The sequence below is a fragment of the Bos taurus genome, chromosome 21 (genome assembly GCF_002263795.3).
Source record: "Bos taurus isolate L1 Dominette 01449 registration number 42190680 breed Hereford chromosome 21, ARS-UCD2.0, whole genome shotgun sequence".
NCBI lineage: Eukaryota > Metazoa > Chordata > Mammalia > Artiodactyla > Bovidae > Bos > Bos taurus.
Genome location: NC_037348.1, coordinates 57,774,101 through 57,791,492, shown reverse-complemented (window position 1 = coordinate 57,791,492; position 17,392 = coordinate 57,774,101). Strand labels below are relative to the sequence as shown.

The following is a 17,392-nucleotide window of genomic DNA, read 5'->3' as shown; positions in this document are numbered from 1 at the left end:
CCGAGCCTGCTCCCTTGTGTCTTGTGCTGTGTTCCCGCAGTGGTGGGGCAGTGCCCCCTCCTGGGGGGTGTTTTCTGATGCAGTTTATTGATGCTTGGATCATCTCTAATCATCGCTCCAGGTTGCAAACCTCCACTCAAGTTTGTCATGTCCCAACTAAGTACAGCCCTGGACCTTCTTCCAAGCCCTGCCTGTGGGTGGCCAGGCATGCCCTTGGGGCCTCCAGAGTCCTGGAGCATTTCAGGGAGGCATCGGCAGTGCATAGTCATCATGGACAGAACACAGTCCTGTGGCATTGCCGGGCGTTGTCCCTGCCGGGAACCTGATCGGTCCTGCGTGCAGACCACAGAGGAGTCTGTATCCAGAACCTCCCAGGAGAAGCTGGTGAGGTTCCAGCAAGGCCCCGGGGACTCAATAGGGCTTCACACGCAGCCCTTCCCACTTAATCCCTTTGCACAAAAGCCCTAGTCTCTCTCCCTTTCCTGGTAGAGCCTTGATGGGCCAATAAAACTGGACACTAAATCATTATCCACTGAAAAACTAGTTTCCCTTGCCCTGAGGGCTGGAAGGACTCATTCTTCATCTACTACTGGAAAGGGAAGGGAAATATTCAGAAATATTTGCCCCGAGGGGATGTGCTTGGGGTGGGGGTGGGGGGAGACTCCCTTCCTAGACTGTGTTGAATCCTTCCAAAGCAGGGAAGAAAAACAAAACTGTTAAATTTTCCTATTTAGAAAGTTCATATGCTGCCCCAGCTTTTAAACGAAAATAAACTTAAAAATACAAACAAAAAGTCATGAACTTCGAATTAACATTAAATCAACGTGATGGATGATGTTTTACCAACACTAGATTACTGTGAATCACTGGTGTGTGGTTTACTGGGAGAAAGATGTTTTTTCAACTTGACTTTTTTTTTGGATAATGGACCATTATTTGAGTCACTGACATTTTCACTGTCGATTTTTTTTTTGTTTTGAATAATAAACTCCTTTTAAACCACCTATCTATTATTTTAATGAGTCAATCAATTTAATTGTGCAGTCTGCCAAATATAATCAGAAAATATTTTTTAAAGTATTTAATGAAATTCTTTTATTGTTTTTACTACATTTAACTGCTAATGCATATTGTTGCAAGTTGGATGGGAAGAAGATGACAGCTGCAAAGTCTATCATCTTGTAAGACCACACAATTCTCTTGCCATCTTTCTCTCTTTGAACTCTGGTGAAGCATTTGTCTTCAATGATATAGCACACTGATTCATCTGCCATGAACATGACCTTAATCCAAATGGAAAAGCAGGTTTAACATGGTGAAGCGGCAGTTGGTTCTGGTGTGGTCATCTAGGTGATCCAAAAGTGAAAACAGAACATTCAAAACGTTTGGTAGAACTCATAACCCCCCAGGAATATGCCTGTGGACCTCAAGTTGAGAAGCACCACCCAGAATTCCATAGGGGAAAAAAAGAGGGATTGCTCAGTGGCTATGTGCATGAGCCCGGGAGATTCTCTCTGCTGACCAGCAGAAACAGCCTGGGAAGCGCCCAGTAGGTGGAAGGATGTGGGGGTGAGTTTCCAGCCACACGTGCAGACACCTCCTATACATCTGAGGAGGAGGCAGTCTCTTCCAGAAAGCTGGTCGCAATCCTGGCCAGAGTAACAACGTAAGATACACGGTTGCCTTTCCACTGTCCTTCCTGGAGACTCGAGCTGTAAATTTCCCCAAGAAGGCTGAAATGAGTATGGTCTGAAAAAAATAGAAGGAAAATAAACAGTAAATAATAAAGACTGCTTTGACTCTCCATGAACAATACTTTACAGAGCGACAGGCAAACACATATGTTGGATTTTCTGGTTCAGCTCCGATCTGTTCTTCTTTCTATGAAGTGTCCTACCAGGAATTCCCCGGTGGTCCAGTGGTTATGACTCTGTGCATTCACTGCCAAGTTCCTCTGGTTGAAGAGCTAAGATCCCATAAGTCGTGCAGCCAAAAAAAAAAAAAAATTGAAAAATACTTATCCTTGATTAGAAAAGTCAGATTCATCATAAAAAATCTGGAAAACACAATAAAGTGGGTAGGAATCAAACAAATTTCTACAGCTCAGAGATAATCATCACCAACTTAAAAAAATTTTTTTTTACTTGAAGTAGAGTTGATTTACAATATTGTGTTAGTTTCTGGTGTACAGTCGAGTGATTCAGTTATGCATATGTATATCTTTTTTTTGGTTCTTTTCCATTACAGTGCATTACAAGATATTGAATATATTTCCCTGTACTACACAGTAGATCCTGTTCATCTGTTTCACATGTCGTAGTTTGTATCTGCTGATCCCAGACTCCTAATGCATCCCTCCCCTGCCCTTTTCCCCTTTGGTAACTGGAAGTTTGTTTTCTATGTCTGTGAGTCTGATTCTGTTTAGCAAATAAGTTCCTTTGTATAATTTTTTAGAATTCACATACAAGTGTGATATCAATGATATTTGTCTTTCTCTGTGTGACTTGCCTCACTTAGTATGATCATCTCTGGGCCCATCCATGTTGTGGCAAATGGTATTATTTCATTCTTTTTTATGGCTGAGTAATAGTCCATTATAGGGCTTCCCAGGTGACCCTATAAGGGGGCAGGTGGCCCTAAAAGAATCCACCTCCAATGCAGGAGACACAGATTCATCCCTGATTGGGAACATCCTCTGGAGAAGAGAATGGCTACCCACTCTGGTATCCTTGCCTGGAGAATCTCATGGACAGAAGAGCCTGGCGGGCTATAGTTCATGGGGTCGCAAAGAGTCGGACACGACTGAGCATGCCTGCACCTATGTATCTCTCACGTTTTCTTTTTATCTGTTCGGTTGTCAGTGGACACTTAGGTTGCTACTACTTCCACATCTTGGCTATTGTAAATAGTACTGCAGTGAACACCAGGGTGCATGTATCTTTTTAAATTAAAGTTTTCTCCAGATATGGGCCCAGGAGCGGGATTGCTGGGCAATTTGGTAACTCAATTTTTAGTTTTCTGAGGAATCTCAATACTGTTTTCCACAGTGGCTGTACCCAATTACCTTCTCACCAACAGTATAAGAGGGTTCCCTTTTCTCCACACCCTCTCCAGCATTTATGACTTATAGACTTTTTGATGATGGTCATTCTGACTGTTTGGAGGTGACACCTCATTGTAGTTTTAATTTGCATTTCTCTAATAATTAGGGAATGTTGAGCATCTTTTCATGCGCCTATCAGATGCCTTCTTCAGAGAAATGTCTGCTTAACTCTTCTGCCATTTTTCCATTGGGTCATTTGCTTTGTTGTTACTGAGCTGTTTGTATATTTTGGAAAGTAGGCCCTTGTCAGTCGCATCATTTGCAAATATTTTTTCCCTGTCTATAGGTTGTCTTTTCATTTTATTTATTGTTTCCTTTGCTGTGCAAAACTTATATGTTGAATTAGATTCCATTTGTTTATTTTATTTCTTATTGCCTTGGGAGACTGACCTAAGAGAACATTGCTATGACTTATCTTAGAAAGTGTTTTGCCTATGTTTTCTTCTAGGAGCTTTATGGTATTATCTTTAAGTCTTTAAGCCATTTTGAATTTTTTTGTGTGTGTATGGTGTGAGGGAGTGTTCTAACTTTACTGATTTATGTGTGGGATGTCCAACTTTCCCAATACCACTTGCTAAAGACACTGTCTCTTCTACATTGTATAGTCTTGCCTCCTTTGTTGAATTGACCATATGTGTGTGGATACCACTAACTTTCCAAAGTATGTTCCTCCACTCCTTTGTGGTATAAATTTCCTTTCCTAGAATATAGTTATAAATCATACCATGAGTAGCATTCGATAGAACTTCCCCTGACCCCTACCAAGCACTATTATGACATAAGCGTTTCTCCCATGATTCACTAGGAAAGCACTCACACTTGAAAATAGATTTTGGAGATTCTATCTTTGTCAGTTCATTACGTAAATGCCAAAAAATGTTTTCATTGAGAAATAATCATAACCGCACAAGAAGTTGAAAAACAGCACACAGCGTTCCATGTACTCTCCGCCAGCTTCCCCTAATGGTGACGTCTTACGTAACTAACGGACGATATCAGGAAATATATTGACGTTGGTACAAATCTATAGAACTTATTCAGATTTAACCAGTTTTTTACATGTGCATGTTATTACCTCAATTTTATTTGACAGAGAAAACCAAGACTCAGATGGGTTTAGCATCTTCCCGAGCTGCCCTGCTCCTGAAGCTGGCATATAGACCTAGGTCTGTCTGATTTGGAAGTCTGCACATTTCTCACTTATTCTGAGGAGTAGAAGGAGCATCACGAGACAAATAATTTTTAGCAGGCGAAACACTGAAAACTTAAACAGCATCTCAGAATTGGTCTTAGTAACAAGGAGATCCAGGCTTGGTTCTACCACTAACTGTAAGATACTGAGAAAACTAAATTTCTATTGGCTTCAGAGTCATGAGCTGTTCTAAGATAGACAGGATGCCCACAGAAGGACAAGTGTATCAAACACACACACACACACACACACTGTTGTTTTAATCCCTAAACATAGTAGCCCTCCTAAAAATGTTCTGGATGGAAAAACTTTAATAGAAACTCCTGAGTCTGGAGTTAAAAGGTTTAAATAAATTGATTGTAGTAGGGTTACATTTGATGTGAATTCGGATTGTGGAAGTCGCAAAGAGTAGGACACGACTGAGCGACTGAACTGAACTGAAATAATGGAAGAATATGAGTAAAGCCTGATTCTATGTCCCGTAGTAGAAATACAGAATCCCACCCAATTAAAATATTAGTATTAGCCAAGAATCCCTTCATTTCAAAACTGATGGGACTGGAGATTGTACACCATTCATAACTTGGCCACAGGGTGGCGCCACTTCAACGGGTAAGCAAACATGTCTGTTTTATCAGCGTAGAAACCACGGCGGTGTGTGCGGGTGTATTGGGACTTTGGGTTCAAGTGGTCTTAAAAGGGCTGAAGCTGATGTTGTAATACATTGATGTTGTAATCACTTTTGTGGAAAGGTTAGCTGAGCTAGATTGCTATGAAGAAGGCCAATCACTGTGTGCGTGCGCGTGTGCTAAATGGCTTCAGTCGTGTCCGACTCTTTGCGTCCCCATGGACTGTAGCCTGCCAGTCTCCTCTGTCCATGGGATTCTCCAGGCAAGGATACTGGAGTGGGTAGCCATTCGCTTCTCCAGGGGATCTTCCTGACCCAGAGATTGAACCCGCGTCTGTGTCTCCTGAATTGGCAGGCAGGTGCCACTAGCGCCACCTGCTGCTGCTGCTGCTAAGTCGCTTCAGTCGTGTCCGACTCTGTGCGACCCCATAGACGGCAGCCCACCAGGCTCCCCCGTCCATGGGACTTTCCAGGCAAGAGTACTGGTGTGAGGTGCCATCACCTGGGAAGCCCCAGTTTATGTGCCAGCGTTCCACACAATAATAGAAATGGTACAGAGAGCAAAGGTCCAATGAAACCACAAGACTACAATGGTTGTAAAATTTGTTTTCTGAGAATCATGCCCCCGACTTTAGAATGACTTATGTGGGAAAATAATTCTAAAGAGTACTGAGTGTTAAATGATGTGAATCTTTAGCAACCCATCATTCTTAGGAAATGTGATAGATCAGATTCTAATACCTAAGTGTGGATCAGCTCAGCTCGAAGGGAAGTTCTGACCTACGAGTCTGTCCCAGAAAACCTAATTCCCTTCAAGATACAAGAGAGGAAGCAAGGAATTCCAGTGGTTGGGACTCTATGCTTCTACTGCAGGGGGCATGGGTTTGATTCCTGATCAGGGAACTAAGATCTTGAAAGCCACAAAACCAAAAGAAAAACAAAAAGCCTGAAAACCACAAGAGAAGAAACAGATTTTCGCTCCATTTTGTGCTCATCCCCCTTCTCTCTGCCTGGTTCTCGTTCCCACCCATCCACTTCCACAGCCGAGCTTTTGTCAGTGTCTTTTCCTTACCTCAATAATGAGGAAACTGAGGCTCAGAGAGGTTAAGTAATTTCCCGAAGATCTCACAGCTGGCAATCAGCAGAGTTGGAATTTGAACCTAAGTAAGCTGAGCACCAAAGAATTGATGCTTTTGAACTGTGGTGTTGGAGAAGACTCTTGAGAGTCCCTTGAACTGCAAGGAGATCCAACCAGTCCATTCTGAAGGAGATCAGTCCTGGGTGTTCATTGGAAGGAGTGATGCTAAAGCTGAAACTCCAGTACTTTAGCCACCTCATGCGAAGAGTTGACTCATTGGAAAAGACTCTGATGCTGGGAGGGATTAGGGGCAGGAGGAGAAGGGGATGACAGAGGATGAGATGGCTGGATGGCATCACCGACTTGATGGACATGAGTCTGAGTGAACTCCGGGAGTTGGTGATGGACAGGGAGGCCTGGCGTGCTGCGATTCATGGGGTTGCAGAGAGTCGGAAAGGACTGAGTGACTGAACTGAACTGAACAGGTGATACCAAAGCCTGCTCTGTTCCCGTACCATAGGGCTCCTCTACGCTGTGCTTGTGTGGTTACCTCCACCATCAAAAATTCAGCAGGAGCAAACAGGTTGCCTGCCTGTGATGGAGGTGGAGGGAAAGTATTTCTCAGTAAGATAGCATTGCTCTTTCGTAATCTATTTTAATGTGCCAAGCGTCCTTGGATGGAATGATTTTGACGACTGTTTAGGCAGAAGCGGTCACTCCTTTTCTCCAGACGTAATGCCACCATCTGTAATTATCATAGCAATGGTATGTCTGTCAGCAAACCTCTCAGTCACTGGCGAGATTTTATTTAAGTCAGCAGCCTTTTAGTTTCCTGGAGTCAAGGAGAGGTTGATGTAGGCGGGGCAGAAAGGGTAGAAGATTGTGACACAGCAGCAATGGCTGGAACTGCAAATGCTTCCATACTCTTTGGGAAATTGTAATGTTATTTTTTTCCATCCATTCACCAAACACAGATGAGGAAAGAGAAAGCATGAGACCCTGGATAATTTACTCATTGCCTGATCACAGGCCAGCACCTGCCTTATAAAAACAGCATCATTCTGAAAGTGGGGTGGCTGTGTTCCTGATTGAACTGAAAGTAGAAATGCAATTGATTCTCCTAAGTATGATTATAGGGGATGTACATAACACTTTTTTTTCTCAAAATGCTTTTACATCTGTTATCTTAATTTATCTCTGCACAACATCCTTGCCTTGAACAAACTTATTATAGCACTTATCACCCTGTAGTTAATGTTTAGTGTATATGTCCATCTCTCTTGCTGGTTTATGACCCTCCTTAGGGCAGAGACCCTGCAGGATTTATGCATCTAAATAGCTCGAGCACTTGGCAAAGTATTAGTTAGGGCTCTTGCGTGCTCAGTCGCATCTGACTCTTCATGACCTCATACACTGTAGCACACCAGGCTCCTTTGTCCATGGAATTTTCCAGGCAAGAATACTGGAGTGAGTTGCCATTTCCCACACCAGTGAATCTTCCCAACCCAGAGATCGAGAACCTGCCTCTCCTGCATCGGCAGGCAGATTCTTTACCACGGAGCCATCTGGGAAGCCCTAGTTAGCACTTGTTTCATTGCAGAAGATAGAAACACACTGAATACAGGTTAAGTAAGGGCGGGGGGCGGGGGGGGGGGGGTCTTTGTTTCAAGGCGCCCCGGGGTAGGTGTACAGCCTCTGCTTGGCCTAACAGGAATCAGGCTCTCTGGCTATTCCTCATCTCTTGCCTCAGTAACACCTCCTCTTTGAAGAAGTACCTTTCACTCCTTCCTGGTTCCCTGGCTGAGAACCTGGCTGGCAGCATGTCCGGAGTGGCGGTGTAAGTTGGCCAGTCCTGAACCAAGAGCCTTATCACCCTGTCCCAACCTCACCCGTCTCCAGGAGTCAAGACTCTCATTGGTCCAGCCTTGGCGAAGTGTTCACCTCTAGCACAATCAACTGCAGCCAGAGGGGTGTGGTCCAATCTAGGAAGGAGGTGGTTGGCATGGTAAGGCGCCTGGTAGTGGCAGGAAGGAACAAGGCAGTTTCCTGGAAAAAAAAAAAAAAGAAACAGTAGGGGGCCTCATCTCGGTATACACTTGATGCTCTATAAATGCTTACAGATCCGCCTGGCTCTAAACGTGGCGGGACGCTGGGCTTCTTCTGGTTCCTCAAGCCTGCGGAGCTCTTTCTGGATGCCGGGCTTCCGGATGGCTCTTTCTCACCACCATCCCCATGGCCTCGCTAACTCCAGCTCCCCCTTTGGATCTAGATTCGGGTTCGCCGCTTCTTCATTAGGTGGCCTTTCCTGACCCCGCCCAGAATATCCTGCTCTATGTCTTTAGAACACTCAATGCCTTGCTGTGACTTGTTTAACTCCTGCCCTCCCCCAACCCCCAAGATTGTAAGTTCCAGTGTTCCCAGAGGTCCCAATAGCTCCTGGCCCAGTGGACAGCCCCACAACTTGGAAGTGGGGGCAGCAGGGGCATTCATGCCCTGTTGTTAAGCAAACCTCTGACCAATGGGAGGTGGGAGAAGTGAAGAACTTCTTGCCCTTTTACCCTCCATGGACCGTCCTGAGATGAAATTTGTGTAGCTTTTGAGAGGATGGCCCTGGAAGATTAAGTACCCTCATGTTGACAGTTTTCTCCTCACCCACCTCTCTGTGAAGGGACAAGGATTTCCACTCTCTGGAACTTCACTCCCTTTTGAACTAGTAGCCAGAGCCTTCCCCTCAGGCTCTGCTTTCTGGGGAACTCAGGCTACGTGGCTACCTCTAGCTGGCATACATGAAAAAATTAAGTGTAGTGGCCTTTGGTTAGCACAGTGCTTAAACAAAGTTTCAGAAATCCCACCGGCTCCATCCCTAGGGCCGGCTTTTCCCCATTTTAGTTGTCTTTTTTTTTCCTTTTGGCCACGCAGCACAGATCTTAGTTCCCCTACAAAGGGATGCAACCTGTGCCCCTGCAGTGGAAACAGTGTCCTAACCACTGGCCTGCCAGGGAACGCCTTGGTTTTCTGCTTATCCAAGATTTCTCTGAATGGAGGCAAGGTTGCCACCTGTAGCTCCTGCTTGTTCTCACGCATGAATGGTTCTCTTACCTCTTGGCTTTAGGCTGAGACCAGAGTTGACCCTCATGGTCTGGGATGGGCCCAGGTAGGGTCACGTGTTTTCCTCTGACCCAATCACTGTGGTGGGTAAGGACCAAGATCCTTCTCTGGGTATCCTCTCCTTTTAAGTTTCAGGAGCAGTGATAACATGCCAGAAGGGGCAAGATGAGGCCCATAAAATACCATGTGGGCTGTGGCATTGGAGAGGGGAGTACCACAGATGCATATGGCAAGGAGTCTATGACCCACCCCCTTCCCCTCATCCAGTACACACCCAGGGGAGGAGGAGAAGAGATCTGGGTGATCAGGTCCCCAAGCAGTCAGGATGGGAGGCCAGAGCTGGGGTGGACAGGCTCATTTCTACAACGGGCTCTCCCCAGAGCAGCCTCTCCTGTCAGGGCCCTTGAATATAGCTCAGCGCCTCCCCCAACCATGAGGTCCAAGCTGGCACTGGTCGTCTGTGTTCTCCACAGCAGCATCAGGACCTGTCTGCCCTAAAACTCTCAGTTTGGAGGCTTCCCAGGGACCCAGACATGCCTCCACCAAGGGCTGAGTTCACGCAGGGTTGTGGACCCCAGGTAGAAGCAGCCTGGAGGCTCCTCATTTACTACAAGCTTTCAGCCAGGTAGACCTCCCCTTCCCCTTGGGGAGACACCATCCTAGAGAAGTCTCCTTCTAGAGGTCAGCCAGGACTTTCCAGACACCAGGCCAGAGGCTCCCTCTGGGCTGTCTGCTCAGTCATGGGGTCACCATCCTTCACCATGAGAGCCTTCTGGGCCTCAGTGCTGTGTCTTTGGACACTCTTATTCCCACTGTGATACAGTGTCTGCACCCCCATGGGACCTGGGGCTCTGTGGAGTTGGTTCTCAGCCCCTGGTGCCTGCTGAGAAGTGTCAACATTCATAGAGCGCTTACCACCCCAGGAACCGTCTAAGAACTTCATGATTATGGATTCATTTCACCCTTATGGGAAGACCCTGAGAACAATGTCTATTGACCGTGACTGGAACCCAATTTGAAAAAAGAGATCAGTAAAATACATTTTGGTGACCTTTAGGCCAATATGAACTGAGGATTAGATGATGTAAAGAATTATTGTTACTTTTGTGAGATATGATAATAACGTTGTGGTTCCTGTAGGAGAAAAAAGTCATTTTGGGGCATAACAAATCATTAGAGGTAAAATTTGATGATGTCTATGCTCTACTTTAAAAATTCAATTAGATGACAATTAAGTGAAACAAATATGGCAAAATATTAAAGACGGTTAAATCTGGGATAGTGGTATATGGGTGTTTATTATACTTATCTCTACTTTTCTGTACATTTGAACATTTTATAATAAAAAACAAAAACTTTGGGGTACTTCCCTAATGGCCCAGCGGTTAAGAATCTGCCTTCCAATGCAGGGGATGTGGGTTGGACCCCTGGTCGGGGAACTAAGATCCCACATGCCGAAGGCAGGGCACGTGAATCAGCAAACCACAGTGAAAGATCCTATTTGCTGCAACTAAAACCTGATGTAGACAAATAAATAAGTATTAAAAATTGTTTAAATAGGAGGTAATTAGTAATCTCATTTTACAGATGAGAAAGCTGAGGCATGGAGAGGTCAGATAGAGAGTGGCTGAGCTGGAATTAAGCCCCGCCTCATACACCATTTCTCAACACAATGATGCATGCTCATGTTTGATAAATATTTGTTAAAACAGTGGTCTTTAGGGTTTGGGCTGTTCCACCTCAGATGTGTTCCTGGAATACATGTTTTACCTTGGGTCCCAGGTCACACACCCAGAGCTTTCCAAGTGGCCTCTAGATTGACTAGGCTCCTACCGAACTCCTAGTCTCCTAACAGTTTTCCACAGGGCAGCCAGAGGGACTTTTCTGGACTGTAGCCTGCTAGGCTCCTTTGTCCACGGAATTTTCCAGGCAAGAATACTGGTGTGGGTAGCTATTCCCTTCTCCAGGGGATCTTCCCAACCTAGGGATTGAACCTAGGTCTCTTGCATTGCAGGCAGATTCCTTACTGTCTGAGCCACCAGGGAAGTCCCCAAATTTTTTGTTTTTTATTATAAAACATTCAAATGTACAGAAAAGTAGAGATAAGAGTACAATGAGCACCTATATATCCATACTTCTCTGGATATACAATATCTATGTATCCATACTTCCATGGAAATATGTACTTCTCTGGATATAGAATAATGCACACAATTTAAAATTCAAATAATGCCAAGGAAAAAAATTCAAAGAAAATACAGTAAAAAATGATTCTCCCTGGGAATTCCTTCATAGTCCAGTGGTTAGGACTCGGCACTTTTACTGCAGGGAATCCAGGTTCAATCCCTGGTGGGGGAATTAATATCCCACAAGCCACACGGCACGGCCAAAAAAAAAAAAAGGTGATTCTCCCTGCCATTCAGCCACTGGGTTCCTGCACGGAGGCCAGCACTGTACCTAGTATCCTTTCAGATCCGGTCTAAGTGCATAGAGGCAAATAGGAACAGGGGAGGAAAGGCAAGACCTCCTTCTGCTCCGTCCCCTACCCTACCTACCTCTAACCAGGGGAGCTCCGTTTTACGTTTTTTGTAGCTTGGCCTCTTCTGTAAGATCTTATTTGAAGAAGGGGCTCCTAAAGGTGGGAAGTCACTGGCTAACCTGACACAGCAGCCCTTGCCCGCCTGGTCCACCTTTACAGCCAACGGGCCCCCCTCCCAGCCAACTCACGTTCAGCCACAGCAGGTGACTGTCCCCCATTCATGCCCTGCGCTTTCTCGTCTACCGCTTTGCTCGTGGCATTGCTGGAATGAATTTGTCTCTGCTTGGTGAGTTCATCCTTTAAGATCCACCTCAAATATCACCTCCTGCATTAGTCGTCTGTCACCTCAGTCATGTCTGACTCTGTGCAACCCCATGGACTGCAGCCCTCCAGTCTCCTCTGTTCATGAGATTATCCAGGCAAGAATAGCGGAGTGGGTTGCCATGCCCTCCTCCAGGGGATCTTCCTGGCCCAGGGATGGAACATGCCTCTCTTATGTCTCCTGCATTGGCAGGGGGAGTCTTTACCAACTGAGACACCAGGGAAGTCCGGTCATCTATCACATTGTAACAAATCACCCTAAAACTTTGTAGCTTAAAACAATAAATATTTATTATCTCCCTCCATTTGTGAGGGTCGGATCTGAGGGTGGCTTAGCTGGGTGATTCTGGCTCAGGGTCTCTCATGAGGTGGTAGTCAAGCTGTTGACAGTGCTGTGGTCTCCGCTGAGGGCCTGACTGCCTACCACACTTGCCTGGCTGTCGGCAGACAGCCATGGGTCCTGGGTCCTTTCCTCAGGGCTGCTCATGACCTGCCAGCCGGCTTCCTCTCGAACAAGTGATCCAAGAGAGCAAGACAGAGAGGACCCAGCATGGAAGCCACGATCTTCCATAACCTGTGCTTGGAAGTTTCCTATCGTCACCTCCACTTTATTCTATCGGTCACACAGACCAACCCCAGTGCTGTGTGGGAGGGAGCTACAGGGGGGTGTGAATATCAGGAAGTGAAGATCAGGAAGCCATCTCGGAGGCTGCTGGCCTCAGCTCTCCCATGTAGTCCTTGGGGGACTGGCACTTTGAATAGCCTTCTGTGAAGCTTGTGTTGTGGATGGTGGCACTAGTGGTAAAGAGCCCGCCTGCCAATCCAGGACATGTAAGGGACGCGGGTTTGATCCCTGGCTCTAGAAGTTCCCCTGGAGGAGGCCATGGCAACCCGCTCCACTATTCTTGCCTGGAGAATCCCATGGACAGAGAGGCCTGGAGGGCTCCAATCCATGGGGTCACAAAGAGCTGGACACGACTGAAGCAACTCAACATGCACACACCAGTCTCACTCCCAGATGGCAAGCTCTTGGGGGACAGTTACTAAACCTTATTTATCTTCCCCTTCCTTTTTAGGCCCACATATTCTCTAACATGGAGTACACATTCAAAAAATGTCAAATTAATCCTGAAGGCATGCATAGATGAATAAACGAATGAATTAGTAACTCTCTGGGTGGATAATTCAAAACACTAGAGGAGACGGCATGAACATATGATTAATTTCCCCCGTTTTCTGCCACAAGATACCTAAGATGTTCGTTTGCTTAGAGCTTGCTTTCTTTTCCTCTGTTTACTTCTCCTTCCCCAACACCTTATGGTTACAGCATCAGAGGGCTTTCTCAACATCTTGGTGTAACAAAGGTTCGCCTCTCATCACAGCTGATTGGATCAGGGCCAAGCACCCGACCCAAGATGGGCCAATGGGCTTCAAGGAACTTGAAATGGGACTAAGAGAGGCCAAGCTTCAGTCTGGCTGCTTCCTTGCCAAAAGGGTCCTGGAAATCTGAAAACTGTTGACAGTAGCAGTTCTTTGATCCATGGACTGGGGAGCAGAGAAAGCCAGTCTGCCCCAATAGGAGGGTAAGAAGGAAGAGAGAGGGGAAGGGTAGCCGAGTTTGCAGAAGCCCACAGTTCCTGCTTCCTGTTCAATCTGAACCTGGCTGCAGCTCCAGCTTGATCCCCATGAGACACACGTATATATTTTTAAAATGTGTATACGCTTTTAAAGGTTACTTTCTATCTGCAGGTATTACAAGATATTGGCTGTAGTCCCCGTGTTACAAATACGTCCTTGAGCCTGTCTTATACCCAATACTCTCCCATCCCTAGATTGCCCTCCCCAACTTGTATTCTTATAATAAATGGGGCTCAAGCAATGGTGTACTAGAGCTGGTTCACACTGGCTCCTGAAAGCTAGTTGTACATCTTTCTCCATGGGAGCACCTGGGGAGCTTAACATAGACCATAGCCACAATAGTCACACCATAGAAATCAGAAGATGCTACAAATAGTATCCCCCAGTAATAAACACTGGTTATTAAACATTAACAAGCACATCACTGGGTTTAAGATAATTCCAGGGGGCTTCTGTAAGGTACAGCCCACACAGTCTTTCTAATTAAAGCCTCTGCTGGACAAGCTCCTACTCAGGCTCTGTGGCCCAATGCATCTCCCGTGAGAAGCCTCCTCTGGTGTTTGTGGCAAGCTGGTTCTCTGTGTATTCCCAGAGCCTAGGAGACACTGTGAGACTATCCAGAACTCTGAGGGCTACGTGACACAGGCCAGGCATGAGACAGACACCCCACCTAGGCAATAATCGCCTATTGCCCTTGGAGTGAAGTCCAGGCTCCCCAGCAAGGCCGACTCTTCCTCTGAGCCGTGGCCCTTGCCCTCCTCGCATCTCATTCCTGCCCACTCCATCCCCACCCCATCACCGCGCCCTGGCCTCCTCAGATTTCTCAACCTCTAGCCCAGAGTCTCTACCCCGTGAGCTGTCAGCCATTTGGAGACTATGATAAAGATCACAGACCTTCGCTTTGAAGGAAGCAGGCATACACACACACACACACACACACAAAGATTTGCCTGTAACTTCAAGGCTTCATGGACCAAACAGCTTCTTTCCCTTTTAAAAAAATGTTATGTGGTTATTTATTTATTTTTGGCTATTCTGGGTCTTCCTTGCTGCACAGATTTTTTCTACTTTTGGACAGCAAGGCCACTCTCCAGTTGTGGTGCTCAGACTTCTCTTGTTGCAGAGCACAGGCTCTAAGATGCAAAGCTTCAGAAGTTGGCAGCTCTTAAACTCTAGAGCGCAGGCTCAGTAATTGTGGCGCACGGGCTTACTTGCTCCGTGCAATGTGGGGTCATCCCAGATCCAAGGATCCAACCCATGTCTCCTGCATTGGCAGGCAGATTCTTTACCACTGAGCCCCTAGGAAAGCCCCTTTTCTCTGAAGCCTTTCCTGACTCCAACACCCCACGTGCCCAAACATAGCTCTATGTCAGCACCTTCAGCGCTCTTAAACTAACATTTATGTTTAAAAAGAATATTTACTTATTTGCCTGTGCTGTCTTATCTGTGGCACACACGATCTTTATCTTCATTGCAGTATGAGAACTCTTACTTGTGGGTTGTGAGATCTAGTTCCCTGGGCATGGATCAAACCCTGGCCCCCCGCATCGGGAGTACAGAGTCTTAACCCACTGGGCCAACCACCAGGGAAGTCCCATTTATATTTAACTTTGGGTCTTGTGCTTCACTGGCTGCTCCTTGAAGAAGCATCTGTCCCCATCTTATTTAGAGTACGTGAGTGACCAGGAGATGCCTGAGGTGTGTCCTGACACTGAGTTCTAATCATGAGATCAGGGTGTCTCTACAGACACAGCCCCCTGCCTAAGCACAATCGTGTGTCCTTCGAGGCTGGCATCAACATTGCTAAAGGGAGAAGATGCCAACCAGAGTCAGGCCAAGGCACACGTGGAGGGTGAAAATCAGGTGTCTCTATGGCTGGTGTATTTCCAGCAACCAGGGCTCTGGGGGCATGCCTTGGGCAAAGGAAGAGCGTCTCAAGTGTGGTACCACGGGAAGAGCCTGAACTCTGGGTCTCAGAGATCTGCGCTCAGATTCTAGCTCTGCCACTCATGGCTTTTGGCCATGAGCAGCTCACTTTGTCTCTCTGAGCCTACTTTCCCACCTGTCAAACCCTACTTGACTGAGTCACTGCTAAGATGAAAACAGATGATCTGTAGGTTGTGCCTGGCACACAGGAGTTAGTCAATAAAAGTTAGTGTCCTTCTTTCCTGTATTTCTGTCTTGTTGGTCACATGCAATAGAAACCAACTCTGTTAACTAAAGCCAAACGAGGAATTTATTTGTAAGAGTGGCAGAGATTGCTTGCTGTCCCCCAATTTCTGTTATCCCTTTCTCTCATGGTAAAGTAATTTTTAGCTAGGAACATAGTTGCTTGGCTGAATGCTGCATTTTCTCCCCCAACTTCCCTTGCAGATTGGCATGACCCAATGACAGTATTCTCTAGAGAATGTGGTGTGACCAGAAGTGATTTGTACAATTTCTAGGTCATGTCCTTAAAGGTCATGTCCTTAGAGGTGTCCATACTCACCTCTTTCCTCATTTCTTCTGTCCTTCTGGCTGGAACAGGGATGTGCTGGCAGGAAGTGGAGCAGCCATACTGACCTATGAGGTAGCAGCTGAGTGTTGAGGATGCAGAGAAAAAAGACAGAAAGAGCCTGGGTTCCTAATGAGTTATTGGAGGGAGGCTCTGCACCCGCTCAGACTTTTAAAGGCAAGAGAATTAAACTGTTGTTTGTTCAGCCATTGTCAATCTTTGGATTTTTGTTATAGCAGCCAAACCTATACACTATCTAATACTCAGTGCTTTAGACTGTATACCCCTAAAATGTGTATGTTAAATGCTAACTCCAATATGGTGGCATTTGGAGGTGGAGGGGGGTGGCCTTTGGGAGGTGATTAGGTCATGAGGACAGAGCTTTCATGAGTGGGATTAGTGTCCTTATAAAACAGACCTCAGAGAGCTCTGTGGCCCCTTCCATCAGGTGAGAACACAGTGAGAAGACAGACAGTAGTTTTTGCTAGAAACAGAGTTGGTCAGAAACTTGATCTTGGACTTCCAACCTCCAAAACTGTGAGACAGAAATTTCTGCTGTTTACAGGACACTCAGGCTATGGTAATTTTGTTTTAGCAGCCAAATAGACTAAGATACTTAGTAAACCACAAGGGACTCATGGTATCCAAAAGAGAGCCAGACAAATGTTTACATTGTTTCGACTTTAACTATTGTCGGTTTGACAGTTGTCTTTGTGACAATTGTCTTTGCCACTACTCAGTTGACTCTTGTGTTACTTTGATATACACACATCATTTTGTTTGTTTTTAGTATATCCTAACATTTGGCACAAGATATTCCAGGCTCTTCTTGTAATTTCCATGCCTTAGCCTTGGACTTCTTCATTTGAACAATGAGTTTCAGTGGTTTAGTGGAGAATGGTGATTAGAAACCATGACCTATGTGCTATGTACGCTTATTGATACCAAGCTGACACTGCTTCTTGGCTTTCTGGCAGACCAAACTAGGCAATACACATGTATATATGTGTGTGTAGGCATGTATAGGTTAATACACACATCTAATGCCCACTCTTCCATCTATGCTGCTGCTGCTGCTGCTAAGTCGCTTCAGTCGTGTCCGACCCTGTGCGACCCCATAGACGGCAGCTCACCAGGCTTCCCCGTCCCTGGGATTCTCCAGGCAAGAATACTGGAGTAGGTTGCCATTTCCTTCCATCTAGACATCCTTTTAAAAACCATGAATTTATACCAGCATTTCTAAATCCAATTCAACATTCAGAATTTAGTCTTTCCTTCTTTTATTTTCTTT

The 17,392-nt window shown here is 45.8% G+C and overlaps 1 long non-coding RNA gene and 1 other non-coding gene across 3 annotated transcripts; one reads left to right on the top strand and one right to left on the bottom strand.

Moving 5' to 3' along the window:
• Positions 1–1,008: 1,008 nt before the first annotated feature.
• LOC104975431 (uncharacterized) lies at positions 1,009–7,567 on the bottom strand. 2 transcript variants are annotated; one of them, XR_814234.4, is made up of 3 exons: positions 5,996–7,521; positions 1,898–2,056; positions 1,009–1,749 (listed from the first exon to the last, which is right to left on the bottom strand). It is a non-coding gene; the product is annotated as an uncharacterized lncRNA (long non-coding RNA). The 2 variants fall into 2 exon arrangements; XR_009492205.1 differs by lacking the exon at positions 1,898–2,056 and having other exon boundaries at positions 5,996–7,567.
• A 3,827-nt stretch (positions 7,568–11,394) lies between these two features.
• TRNAK-UUU (transfer RNA lysine (anticodon UUU)) lies at positions 11,395–11,467 on the top strand. The gene has a single exon. It is a non-coding gene; the product is annotated as a tRNA-Lys (tRNA).
• Positions 11,468–17,392: the final 5,925 nt, after the last annotated feature.